This window comes from Nilaparvata lugens, chromosome 4 (assembly GCF_014356525.2).
Source record: "Nilaparvata lugens isolate BPH chromosome 4, ASM1435652v1, whole genome shotgun sequence".
NCBI lineage: Eukaryota > Metazoa > Arthropoda > Insecta > Hemiptera > Delphacidae > Nilaparvata > Nilaparvata lugens.
Genome location: NC_052507.1, coordinates 68,097,902 through 68,111,681, shown reverse-complemented (window position 1 = coordinate 68,111,681; position 13,780 = coordinate 68,097,902).

Here is a 13,780-nt window from a genome sequence, read left to right as displayed (position 1 = left end):
CTTTTTTCATCCTCATGCAATATAGCAAGAAATTGCTACTTTTGGATGATCCTAGTAGGGGGGATGAGAGCGCAATATAAACCCTATTAATGTATAATAATTATTGAGAAATCAAAAAGATATCTTGGAGATCAAATCATGAACAATAAATCATTACAACTGTCCCAACTAACTACTATGTATAACAAATTACTGAGATTCACTACTCGGTCAGTCTAAGTTAGTTGGAAATATTGGGAAAGCTCCATGAGATTGTAATTTACTAATTTGATTTTCATTGTCTGAGAATATGTATCAAACCAACATTAAGACTTGATTGATATTCAGTTATCTATTACTTAGCTTACTTTCTCATGTAATGCTATCCACACTGTATCGGTGTTCAATTTACTTGATTGGATTTCATTATCAAGAGATTGGATAGTTTATAGCCCATCAGATTCTGATTTCCACATCTGTTGTAACACAAAGGAAAACTATCCATTACAAGAACGTATATACGGAAAACTTTCAACTGTAATAAGCTTTCTGAAATCCATATTCTAACCACCATACATATTACATAGAGAATCACATTTATTACTAATGAAATTAATGACACCTTCTGCGAATATGGCGCTCAGTGCTCTTATTAATCACACTCCTTTTATCTTGTTGATTTTCATCCGCTCTACTAATTTTCTCATCTCTCTCTCTCTCTCCACTCTGCACTCTCCTAACTTCACTTATCTCGAAAACAGTGCGCTCTCTTTTTTAGAGATTCACTCTTTCAATTCACTTTTAATTCATCGCCATCTCTCTCCTTTGAGTGGAGTCCAGCAGAGGCAACAACTAGTCTCACTTCTAATGAAAGAGCTAAATGAGTAAGCTCTTTTCATACAGTTCAAATTCAAATGATATTAATTAATTACTTAGGAGTCTGTTCATCTCTCTTTTCTTTTCATTTGGGAATGAGATTAGGCGTCAATACTCCTCGTACAGAAGCGGTAAATTCACAGAAAAAATGCTCACAGTCGGGAATTTTTCTCAAGTAAAAATGTAGTTCATTGGTTTGAATTAATTACCGTTCTAATGTAATGCTTGCGATTCTGTTATATCACTGTGAAATTCACAGAAATAGAAAATGGATCAATAAATGTAGTACCTTAATCGGATTTTCTCACTTCCACCTACTTAGCTTTAAAATGTAGTTAAATTTATTTGATAAGAGCGTATTTGAAAATGCATTTGAGCTTATCAATCAATAATCATCACTGAGCCATATTATTGTATGACTTTATTTGTATGTTATAATTGACCGAGCGAAGTGAGGTCTAAGATCCAAGTCAACGTATTGTCGACTTATTTCTCTTAATGTTTAAATGTATATATGCTGCGCATTTACGGCGAAACGCGGTAATAGATTTTCCTGAAATTTGACAGGTATGCTCCTTTTTCAATTGCGCGTCGACGTACATACAAGATTTTTGGAAATTTTGCATTTCAAGGATAATATAAAAGGAAAAAGGAGCCTCCTTCATACAACAACTAGTCTCACTTCTAATGAAAGAGCTAATATAAGAGTAAAATATAAGAGTAAAATATATCTTCTAATATAAGAGTAAAAATTAGACTATAGAATTATTCATCATGAATCAGCTGACAAGTGACTACACAGATGTGTGGAGAAGCCAGTCTATTGCTTGTGGATGAGAATACTGCTTGAGGTCTACTGTTCACAGAACTACTAGTTTAGATAGTTGAATAAGTTAGCTATTTTTTATATCAAGCTGACAAAGGTCAATGACCTGAATATTTTTGTGAATTTATGTGTGTGTGTGTATATACCATACGCTGATAATAATATTATTGATTAATAATTAATTAATAATAATACTGACTCATAATCTCACTCCATGAATATAATCATAGCCACCTCTAATACAAGGCTCTGGTCTACAATATTGCAACGTCGCAGTGTAGGCCAATACATGATTGGTGAAAAAGATCAGCTGGTATTTTTTAACATTTTTTTTCACCAATCATAATTATATTAGATTCTAGGCCTACACTGCGACGTTGCAATATCGTAGGCCAGGGCCTTGTATGAGGTGGCTATGATATATAATATTTTGATTCTATTGATTAAATTGTTCACTTATATTTGATTTTCCATATGAATATAATATATTATTATTTCATATAAATATTACTTATTAATAGAAAAAATATAATGCTTGTAGTACCCTATTAAGTGATTTTATATTATTTATTATATTCATCTCAATAATTGATATAATATCAACCACGTACACTAGTGAATCATGCTGTCTACATTATGGAGTTCTGAAGATCAGAGTTTTCAACTTTCCAAGTTTCTTGAGTGTAAAACACTCAATGTGAGGCCTCCTTCTAAATGGACCCTTGAATATCTCGGTGATTCTTCTTTCCTGGCGTGTATCCTTATTGACAGGCGAGTGTTGGTAGACCACGTTTCAAGAGCGTGAGATTCACGGTTGCAAAATTATGTAGACAGTATTATAAATCTTGGCGGCGAGAGTTCAGTGAAGTGTTTTTGAATAACCTGTTAAACGCCATTCGTAAATCAAGTAGCATTACCCTGCAGACTGTCTGTAGAGCACCACAGACGTGCAGTCGTGCAGATAACATCGATTGCAGTCCAAAATAAATCAGGTCGAAGTGAAGAGATTCTTTCCACTCTGTGGTTTGTTCCAACTCGGAAGGAAATAAATGAAGTTTTTCAATTTAAAGCATGCTTGGCTCTGTGGTTTTTCAATATCACTGGAATGCCATTAGAATGGCCACCGAATAGGAGCGTTTAAAAAGTTTTTCCAATCAATTTGAAGATTGAAATAGTTGAAGTGATATATTGTTGGATTGGTACATGGAGTTGAGGTAATAAGAATGAGAGAGTGACTCGATGTTGATACACTTTGGTGATTTAGAAGAATATCTGATCTCTTATCTGTTTACTCAGTTGAAGCTGTTTACCGATATTTTTATTAATTTTCAAAAGTATTACAGATCTTTGAAATGATTAGGAAAAAAATATAAAGTCAATCTTTTCCTCCGTTGAATGTCAAAAAACAGATCAAAGGTTGTGTTTCACTTTTCTTCCATGTCAGTTATAAGTAAATATTGACTCTTGTAACTCTTTACTCATATCTCTAATCTACTAAGAATACAAATCCAAATTCTTGATATTTTGAATTTTTTGATAATTATGTATTCCAATAAGACAGGTGGATTTTCAGTAAATAACTCTCTATCAATCTCTATCAAATACAACTAAATCAGGGAGATTAGAATTTTTCATGAAATTTATGATTTTTCTATGGATTCTTGCAAAAATGGTAAAAATCCGTTGAATGTCCAAAAACAGATCAAAGGTTGTGTTTCACTTTTCTTCCATGTCAGTTATAAGTAAATATTGACTATTGTAACTCTTCATTCATATCTCTAATCTACTAAGAATACAAATCCGAATACTTGATATTTTGAGTTTTTTGATAATTATGTTTTCGCCACACTGCACAGAAAGCAGCTGTTTTCCAGTCCCTACGTAGATCTGAAAGACCTTGTTTGCAGACGACGTCAGAAAAGGGTTTCTTTTCCGGTCTAGGCCAGAAAGTTGTCTCTTTCCGGCCGCTTATGGCTGGAAACAACGCGCTATAGTATATTTCGCACCTAGAGCAGAAAATGAGATTTTTCCAGCTCGAAATCGGTTTTCAAGTCCGAGGCCGTAGGCCGAGGACTAGAAAAGATTGAGAGCTGGAAAAACATTTTTGCCCGTGGTGCGAACGATATTTTTCGCCACACTACAGGTATTGCTGACAAAATAAATAAAGAATACAAAATAAAGAATACTCGTTAAGCTATCGTACCTATCTCTTGATTTTAGTGGTAGAAGATTTGCAGTCAGGATTTCAGATTCTTTTAAAATTTCACTTGGAATACCACAGTCATCTTCAAGCATTTTTGAAAATTCGGAATGCACTAATCAACAATAAATAATTGAATAAAACTGGTTGCGAAGCGAATTAGTTTGATTCGAAACTGGAACTAAAATCATGGCGACTTCAGCTTATTATGAAAGTGGACACTCGCCGATCTAGCGGATGACTTATTAATAATAATTAGCGCGTTGTTTCCAGCCATAAGCGGCCGGAAAGAGACAACTTTCTGGCCTAGACCGGAAAAGAAACCCTTTTCTGACGTCGTCTGCAAACAAGGTCTTTCAGATCTACGTAGGGACTGGAAAACAGCTGCTTTCTGTGCAGTGTGGCGAAAATTATTATTAATAAGTCATCCGCTAGATCGGGCGAGTGTCCACTTTCATAATAAGCTGAAGTCGCCATGATTTTAGTTCCAGTTTCGAATCAAACTAATTCGCTTCGCAACCAGTTTTATTCAATTATTTATTGTTGATTAGTGCATTCCGAATTTTCAAAAATGCTTGAAGATGACTGTGGTATTCCAAGTGAAATTTTAAAAGAATCTGAAATCCTGACTGCAAATCTTCTACCACTAAAATCAAGAGATAGGTACGATAGCTTAACGAGTATTCTTTATTTTGTATTCTTTATTTATTTTGTCAGCAATACCTGTAGTGTGGCGAAAAATATCGTTCGCACCACGGGCAAAAATGTTTTTCCAGCTCTCAATCTTTTCTAGTCCTCGGCCTACGGCCTCGGACTTGAAAACCGATTTCGAGCTGGAAAAATCTCATTTTCTGCTCTAGGTGCGAAATATACTAATTCCAATAAGACGGATGGATTTTCGGTGAGTAACTCATCCTATATTGTAGCGAAACGTCTCATAATATTGCACGACACTTGTTAGGACAATCTCTGACAAATACAACTAAATCAGGGAGATTAGAATTTTTAATGTGTAATGTGTATAATTTTTAGTTTGTAATCTTTGTTTAAGAAGTAAATTTTAGATGTAATTGTGTTTTAGCTGTGTAGACTTTTGTATTGTTGATTTATTTTGTATACTTGTGACAATGACCAATGTTTATTGTAAACCAAATGGTAATAAATATGTTATTTATTTATTTAATGAAATCCATGGATTCTTGCGAAAATGGTAAAAATTTAAATTCGCTCAAACTGTCAGGAATGATAGTACTTGACGAGAGGAACAATAATATGTCATCATATTGGCGACATTCACTCTAATTTTCGAATTATAAGCATTTGAATATGAATGATTTTACTGATCTCAGAGTGGAGGAGAGATTTTATGTTTCAGTTGTGGATTCTGATACTAGAGGACAGGGAATTCGTAATATATATGGTTGCTTCTGTTATAAAGTTATGTAAACGCTGAGTGAGTATAGTAGCCATAGACGAGTAATATTGAATAATGATATCTCATGCTATCTTTTCTCAATAGTAAAGTATAATCAATTTTCTTGTAATTTTGTGATTCCAAGTAAATTAGCTACACTCATATAACATACAATATAAAAAAACAGGCAGCTATCATAAAAAAATAAGAACGAAGCTAAAGAGGGAGAAAAAGAGGTGACTCTTGGGAAACACGTGTTTAATAAGGCTCTGTATAATTTAAAACCCCTGGCATTTCCTAATTAGTCGCGTCTGGATAACCCTTCAGTTACCATACTGAGCTGTGTTACTATTTCATTTTCTTTGGGGGATAATGTAGTCCTGCCTGCATGATTCTACGAAGGCTTGCGAAGAATTTTGCATAATCCATATTTTCGGAGTGTTAACTTTTATATAATTAAAATTTTGATACATGAATCCTCACTACTAAAATTTAAAGTGTAATGGAATATATTATTTATTTATCTTAATTACATTTAGTTGGTTCGTAAAATTTTTACACTAATATCAAAATTATAAGAGTTTCAATTCAAGTCTGACAAATAATATACACTATAATTGATACATGTACGGTATTGGGTATAACAAAAAATACTATATACCTATAAACCTATAAGTAAATACCGATATCGTTGAGTTAAACTAACAAAATTTCCTTAAAAAGAACTACTGCTACAGCTATTGCATTAATGAAGCATTGTTACAATGACACAATTTTTTATTAGAGTTAATATGATCTGTTGTCTGTCGTAGGCTACTATGTCCATATTAAATACAATATTCTCGTTTCATGAATATGGATGAATTTATTGTATTGATGAATTTAAGAAGAATGTATAGCCTATTCAAACTTCAACCTGCTTCATCAATTTGTCCGATATTATATGTTTAATTTTGATTTCGTAGAGGAGTTTGATGGAAGAAGGGCCCATGTGCTAAAACCACGTTTTGAGAAAAACGCTGTCAAATATGGACCTATTCACGCTCAAACGCTTGACACTGTCTTCTTAAAATCGCTGTCGCATCGTTCAGAAAAAACATAGAGATATGAAAGTTTGTAGACGTGTAGAGAAAATGGCGGCGAATCCATTAAGCACTTAAAGGGAAAAGGGCCTGAAGTTCTTAGTGCCCTTTTTCCATCAACCTCCTCGCCACCGACAACCTAAGCATAATCTATGTATGTGTGATTATATCTGTGTTTTATCAAATCACAAAGCATAATCATCAAAAAATCAATTTATATTATCAAAGCATAATCAATGTATCTGTGATAATTTCTGTGATTTCTATGTCAGATCATATAATAATATTCTATGTAGCTCCAGCATGAAAATATATCGTTATTGATGAATAATAATAATCTATTATTTGCAAACACCCAGCATATGATCATATTAGTTTTTGGGTCGCCGATATGACCCGAATTAGTATAAGGACTGATAAGGATAAAGAGTCTGGCAGCTCGCCAAAAACCTTAAATACTCATCACACCCTCTCACTCCCTCTTTTCGAGTTGGAGGAGCAGCTAAGCTAATGAGGTGGATTCGAACGTCGCCCTTATTTTGAAACGTCTGATAAGAAACGTACGCGCCTTATCCTGTTAATGCTGTACAAACCAAGTGCCGTGTACGTCCTAAGTTTGCGCCCGTCCTAAACTTGGCTAGTCTCGCCAAAGTTTCAAATTTGTAACACAGACAGACATTTTGTCAGGCTCTTGGATAAGGCTTATTTCGTAGCACTCATTAGCATTGTAAATGAAAGATTATAGAGTAAAGTTACAGTATACATTATTATCAAAAGTATTAATTATTCATCCACAGTTCATTTATTTGTAGAATTTTTAAAAGATCCTTATTCCAAAAAAATCATTTCCAGTACGCGCAGAATTTTATCGATTTTAGTGTTAAATTTTTCACGCTGTTCGACAACAGAGGGGAATAGACTCATTCTCGTTATATTGATATATCCATTACAGGACTATGAATAAAAGGGAGAGCCTTTCTTAATGTTGCTGCGTCATACAGTGAACTAATCTTCAATTTTAGCTTCGGAATTGGTTGATATCTGTTCAATCTATGATGATAATAAATGTCTAGTAGAATGAATGTTGATGTTGTGGAACTTTCCCATGATTGAAGAGACTTGAAATGTTGTCAAAAATCCACTTTATTTTAATAAAAATTAATATTTTACAGGAGCATGCTATCGTTTGTGCATGATGATGTGTGAGCACACACGAAAGCATGCACCTGTAAAATATTAATTTTTATTAAAATAAAGTGGATTTTTGACAACATTTTTGGACATTAACTTTGATTTAAACTATTTGTGCTATCCATCATTAGCAATCATTTGGCCTATACATTCATTCCAACACTTATATTAAGCTGTCGAATTCCTTCACTCCATAGACTACATTTATTGAATTTATATTATATTGCTATTCGAAAATCTTCAAATTATGCTTATAGGAGATTAGTTCCACCTATTTTAATCAGGAGAATAAAGTGAAGTAACTTACTTGATAATTGATAATCATCACGGTACTTTGGATTTAGTATTGTAACACATTCCATTGACAAACATTTGCATCAGACAGATTGAAAACTCGTATTTCCTTGAACGGTTCTGTTCTAAGAAGATTCAGATTCATTGGTAGCTGATCAAATGTGAGCTAATCAAATCTGTACAATTCATATTCCTAGAATAATATAATTATCAAACTGCAACTGACAAAATAGAAGTCTTTGAGACTTGAGTTTGCTCAGTAATTTGATGCCAGCCCGGAAAATCTATCTGAAAATTATGCTGATTTCAACATCAAAGCTAAGTGGATGTGGAACGATCTCCTTGCAGCATTGTGGTGAATTTTAGTCCTTGGTTTTGTGCGACTGATTGTATCAGTCAGAATAGATACGGAGAAATAGTATTGTTAACAAGGATGGGAAGAGAGTGGGTATCGTGGTCAGATGAGTTCGCCACGAACCGTAGCGTTCTCATTAGAAACTAACTAGCTACTCTGCGGGATTCAGGGTCTGAGAGAGTTCACCTCAAGGAAAAACAAACTTGGCTCTCTTTCGCCAATTCAGCATGCACTCTGACTGGGGAATAGTGGCATCTATTCCGGGCAGATAATGATGGCGAGACTCTTATCCCCATTGATCCTAATCAATAGTCTTATTGCTTCTCTCAATTGAACAGAAATGATGATTGCACACGAGCTTGGAAGAGAATTGAGAACAGAAAGAAGTTGAGAAGAGAATATGGGAAATTTCTGTGCTTATTTGACCAGATTTTCTAGCCTTGTCAGTTTGAAAACGTGTTATTTTTAGTTCAAGAACTTGTGTCGATTGGAATCCTAGTGTGTATTTATTACTCATCTATTATTTATAAATCATAGATTGTATCCACCGATGGTATTGTTTTCAATTAGATAAAATCAATTTGAATTTGAATTGCTCTATTATGCCGGACAATTTAAAAGCTCTATTCATCGCATTGGATCGATGGAATATTACAATACCCTCGACCATCAAAGCTCCTGTCTTTGTTTCCTTCCAAAGATCATCAGAATCACATGAATTGTCAGAATTTACTCCAAATAAATATTGTAAGCGCCTAAGCGGTGTGTATTATCGATTTACGACATCTTTGAAATCTATTCAATTTAGTGAGATTCACGTTATGAAGTCAGTGGATTACATTGGTCACCGTATTTGCCATATATATGCTTTTCCACTGCCTTCCATATTAGATAGATTCAAGTCATCCCGGTTTATAATATGATCTAATAATATTTATTAATATTATTGATTGTTGATTCTTGTTGGAAATGATTAATCTATATTCCAAATATATCATATTCACCAATAAATTGGCCTAATAATATTCACCAATAAATATATGTTTTCGTTATGATAGTTCAGTGAGAAGGATGAAGTTATCTGTTTTGTTCAATGACAGACAAGGATAGCACAATCCAATATTAATCACATACCTACTTAAGACATGAACCAGAATACAGAACAGTAAAATATACAGAACAACAACAAATAATGAGTCCCTTGACTGAAAACTGGAGCTGGAAACTCAGATTCTTATTTTGAATCATCAGAATCTTTATTCTTCAACCTTTGCTTTGGTGTTTCTACTTTTAATGTTGTTAACAACATTTACAAAAAATATTGTTGGTGCTTCAACGTTTTGCTCTGAATGGTGTTATCCTGAAACTAATAATGTTCGGTGGTATCATAGAGAAACAATAGCGTAAGTAGATATCATGGTATAGGGAGTTTATGTCGCAACATTTACTGTTATAAGTCGATTACTTTCGATTATTGTAAATTTCTACTGTTTTGTTAGGGTGAGAGTGTATGAACCGCACAATTTAGAGAGACTACCAGCGTCACACAGCTGCATGGGAAAGAACTACGTGAAAATAAAAGTTGCGACATAAACGCCCTATACCATGGGATATCTACTTATGCTATAGTTTCTCTATGGTGCTATCTATAAATGAGTAAATATTTCTTATAGCAGAGAAAGAAAGTGAGACTATAGTTACAGAACTATAGTTACCTAGCACAATAGAATGGAACAGCTCTATTTAAATTTTCAAAGAGAGATTTGAATACAATACAAATGATATTTTGTAAACGTTTTATTCCAGTGATGATGAATGAGACTAGCAATTTCTCCACAACTTCAACAGTAATGAATATCGTTCTCAATATCCAAGAAATTGACTTTGAAAAAAGACTAGAGAGTGCTAACGAATAAAGGACAGCCTTCGTAATTTTGTTGCATCATCTAACTCTTCATACAGTGAACTCTACTTCAATTTTTGCTTCGATATTGGTAATATTGATCTGAACTATTTGTGCAATCTGCGATGATAATAAATAATTTTCTGTAGCTTAGGTGGAAGTGTAGTGATCTTTGATTTAAACTATGTGTGCTATCCGTGACGGTAATAAATGTCTTGTAGCATAAGAAGAAGTCTAGTGAAATATCTACTTGATGCACCCCTCTATTGAAACTCGCTGTGAGAAACAAGAAACTCGCAAGCTTTAAACAAGAGAAGAGGCGAAACCTTCAGCCCTTGATCATTCACAGCATCATGTAGCCCAACTTTGCTGCTGTTCGTGTCACTAAGTAAATGCAAGCGTTTCACACCAGAAACAAGTTCCCCGCTCTTTTCTTGGAAGATAGAAAATCAATAAATCTGGACCCATCCTTTATCCAAAATTTCCTCTCACAAATCTCCGTCTTTTCCAAACTCTTCCTTGCCCTTTCTCTTCCCTTTGACATGAGCCTAGTTGACATCATCATAATTTGGATGCAAATTGATTCCAGGTGACCTCTCAAAGAAATACACAGTCTGTCAATTTTACTAGTTTATAGGGTACTGATACTCTCCTTGGAAAATATTGAGTACCGTACTCCTCTTTTCAAGTCGAGACATTTGTGAAGAGGTATGACTTATAAAATTAAAATATTCCATATTGACGGAATTTTTATCAAAAAAGTGTTTTACTAGGACCTTTTAGTCCTATCTACAACTCAACATCGACATTACAAAATAAAACAGAATAATAGTACAGTCCCACAATAAATACAATACAATGAATAACCTTAATTAATTCAATAGGTCTACTTGAAAGTTTAATTGAATACAGTAAAATTACTAGTACCCTTTTATTGTTTTCTTCTAGACACGACTAGTTCTGAACAATCACGTCATTATCAACTGCCAACAGCCATTGGCTCTTGACATAACTAATAACTTTCTGCTCTAACATTAATGAAGACAAGGTACTGTATTAAACATTTTGCAACTAGTGAATCCTCAAAGGAGGACACATGCTCATACATTTCAATTTAGTCTCGAACTCAAGTTGTAGACTTTATTGTTTTTTTTCCGTTTTGGCCAACTTATTTTCATAAAAACTCATAAATAATTTTTTATTATTGAAAAGTAAATAAGAGAAGTAATACGATTATGAAAAATATAATAATAATATTTATTCGACCAATCAACATACATTGTACAAAATATTTCAGGAAAAAACACTCTTAACTGGTGTAGCAAACACCTTCGCATGCACAATACATTGCATATCTAAATGAAACCCCCAAGGTAATCCTATGTTCTAGGTAATCCCTTCTTCATACTTTTATTCACAGTAAAAAAATGAAATGAAATAAGTAAAAATAAAATGAAAATATAGTCATACTTGGATATTACACATACATTTAAAAACTGTAAAATTTTGAAAAAGAATTACCAGAGAAAAAGTATTGAACATAGAAAATATAAAATCATAAAGCAATTAAACAGGTTTTTGTGCGGGCAGCACATTCTCAGTGATTATTATTATTATTCAGCTAAAGCCATGCAAATCAAAAGTGCTATGATACAATAATTACACAAAATTACATAGAGATTTCAAGTTTTCAAGAATATGATAACAATAATTGATACAAACACGTGAATATCGACCTTAGAATACGCTTATAGAAATAATTGAATATCATCAATTTCAACAATGAAGTTTTTCAATCTGGCCTTAACCGCTCGGCTATATTGACACTCTTGTAAGTCAGGTTACAAGGCGTTAAAAAGCTTACAACCTACATTAACCAATTAAATTATAACCATTGATAACTTTTGAAACACTTCACACATTTTGAAATTTAACTTTTAACATGATTAGAGCTCCACATTTTAAAGTTTCTTTCTCAAGTTGATAAAGAGGCTTTTCTCATTCCTCAATCAATAATAATATATCACCCTGTGACCTAGTTACTACCGAAATCTACCTAAACAAAATATAAATAAAGCTGGACGGTGGACGATACCCAGTAACTGCTGCCATCTGTCGGCATAATTCGGAAGTACTGTCAGTCCTCAGTTTAGGCTGCTGACCAAACAGAATGAGTAGGCGGAGCTTAGTGGGCTGCAGGCCTACTATGCTCGTGATTGGCTCGTTGCTCTTTGCTCTTCCACACTCCGTTCTCATTTTTTAGAGTTCTTATTGGTAGAGAGTTAGTGGGGAGGATATTTTTAATATTCTTTCCGAAGAATGGACATTGATATGTCCAAAGCTTCGCCAATTTATGTAGATGCATAACAATATAATTATTATCTATAGTTATTATATTACAAATTGCTTTTTCACATCATATACAGTTCAATATTTATTTTCTTAGTCTATATTATGTAAATTCATCTATAATTTTGCTGTATTGTAAGCTATTGTATATAAGTGTATAAGCCAGTATATATTGCAATCTACATAAATAAAGTACTCAATCAATCAATCAATCAATCAATTCTCTTTTGCCTATCTTGTTTTGCTTCAGTTGTGTTTATTCAGAGCAACTGATACAAGTGGCTCTCGCTATTTTTTCTCCATGGTTTATCTCTGCATGTCATTCATTTATCTTTACTGATATCTATATCGTTGAATTTATGCATTTATTTCCCCTTTTCTTCTTTCTGTGCTCTCAATTTTAGTACGTATTTAATTAATTAAATTGAATATTAATCAATCAAAATCAATTAAGTAAAGTGGATTAAAACAGTTTACTCTATAATAATTAATTAATACAGTACTACAACTAAAAATTCATTTGGAGAAGAACATTCGATCTGCAATATTCAGTTATTGAAAGGACAGTGCTGAGAGCAGTGTAATTCTAATGAACTAAATTTAGGAATAGAAAACATTTTGGGCTAGCACCTGTTTTTTCTTTCCATTAGTGTGATATGTTTGATCGGATAAATGAAGAAAGAAGCTCAGTCAATTTTAGAAGAGCAGCAGAACTTAAAAAGGTATGACATAATCAAATAGTCCAACATTAAAAATACATCAAATAGAATATTTCTGTGGACGCTGTTGTCTGAGAGCTGAACAGTCATGTCGTTCATAAAGCTGCGTACACATATACGCGCCTCCAACCCGCACCGAGCACGCTCCGCCCTCGTACCGCCCTCGTTCCTCCATCGCGCCGCAGTCGCTCCGCCTCCGCTCTGCAGTCGCACCCATCATGAACGTTACGGAAGATGTTAGCTCTTCTCGCGTTCCCCGGTCGAACCACTCTTGCTCCCCGGTCGATCATCAATCGCTCTGCTGGAGTGACGTTCGGTTGCGGAGCAGAGCGAAAGTCTGTACGCACCTTTACAGTAACTGAAGTGAGTCGAGAGAAAGTCTTGACAAGCACAATAATTTTGACATTAGAGGAAGAAGAAGGAAAATCTTTTCAAGCTGTGGACGCAAGCAACACCCTTTTGCAAACAATCTCAATCTGAACCATGAGAGAGATTTATTAAAACAAGACCAAGGTTTTCAACCCTATCACTGAACCCAAGTGTTTAGTGATTTTGCTCCGAGTCGTTCAAGGACACAGGCCAAGACAGGCCA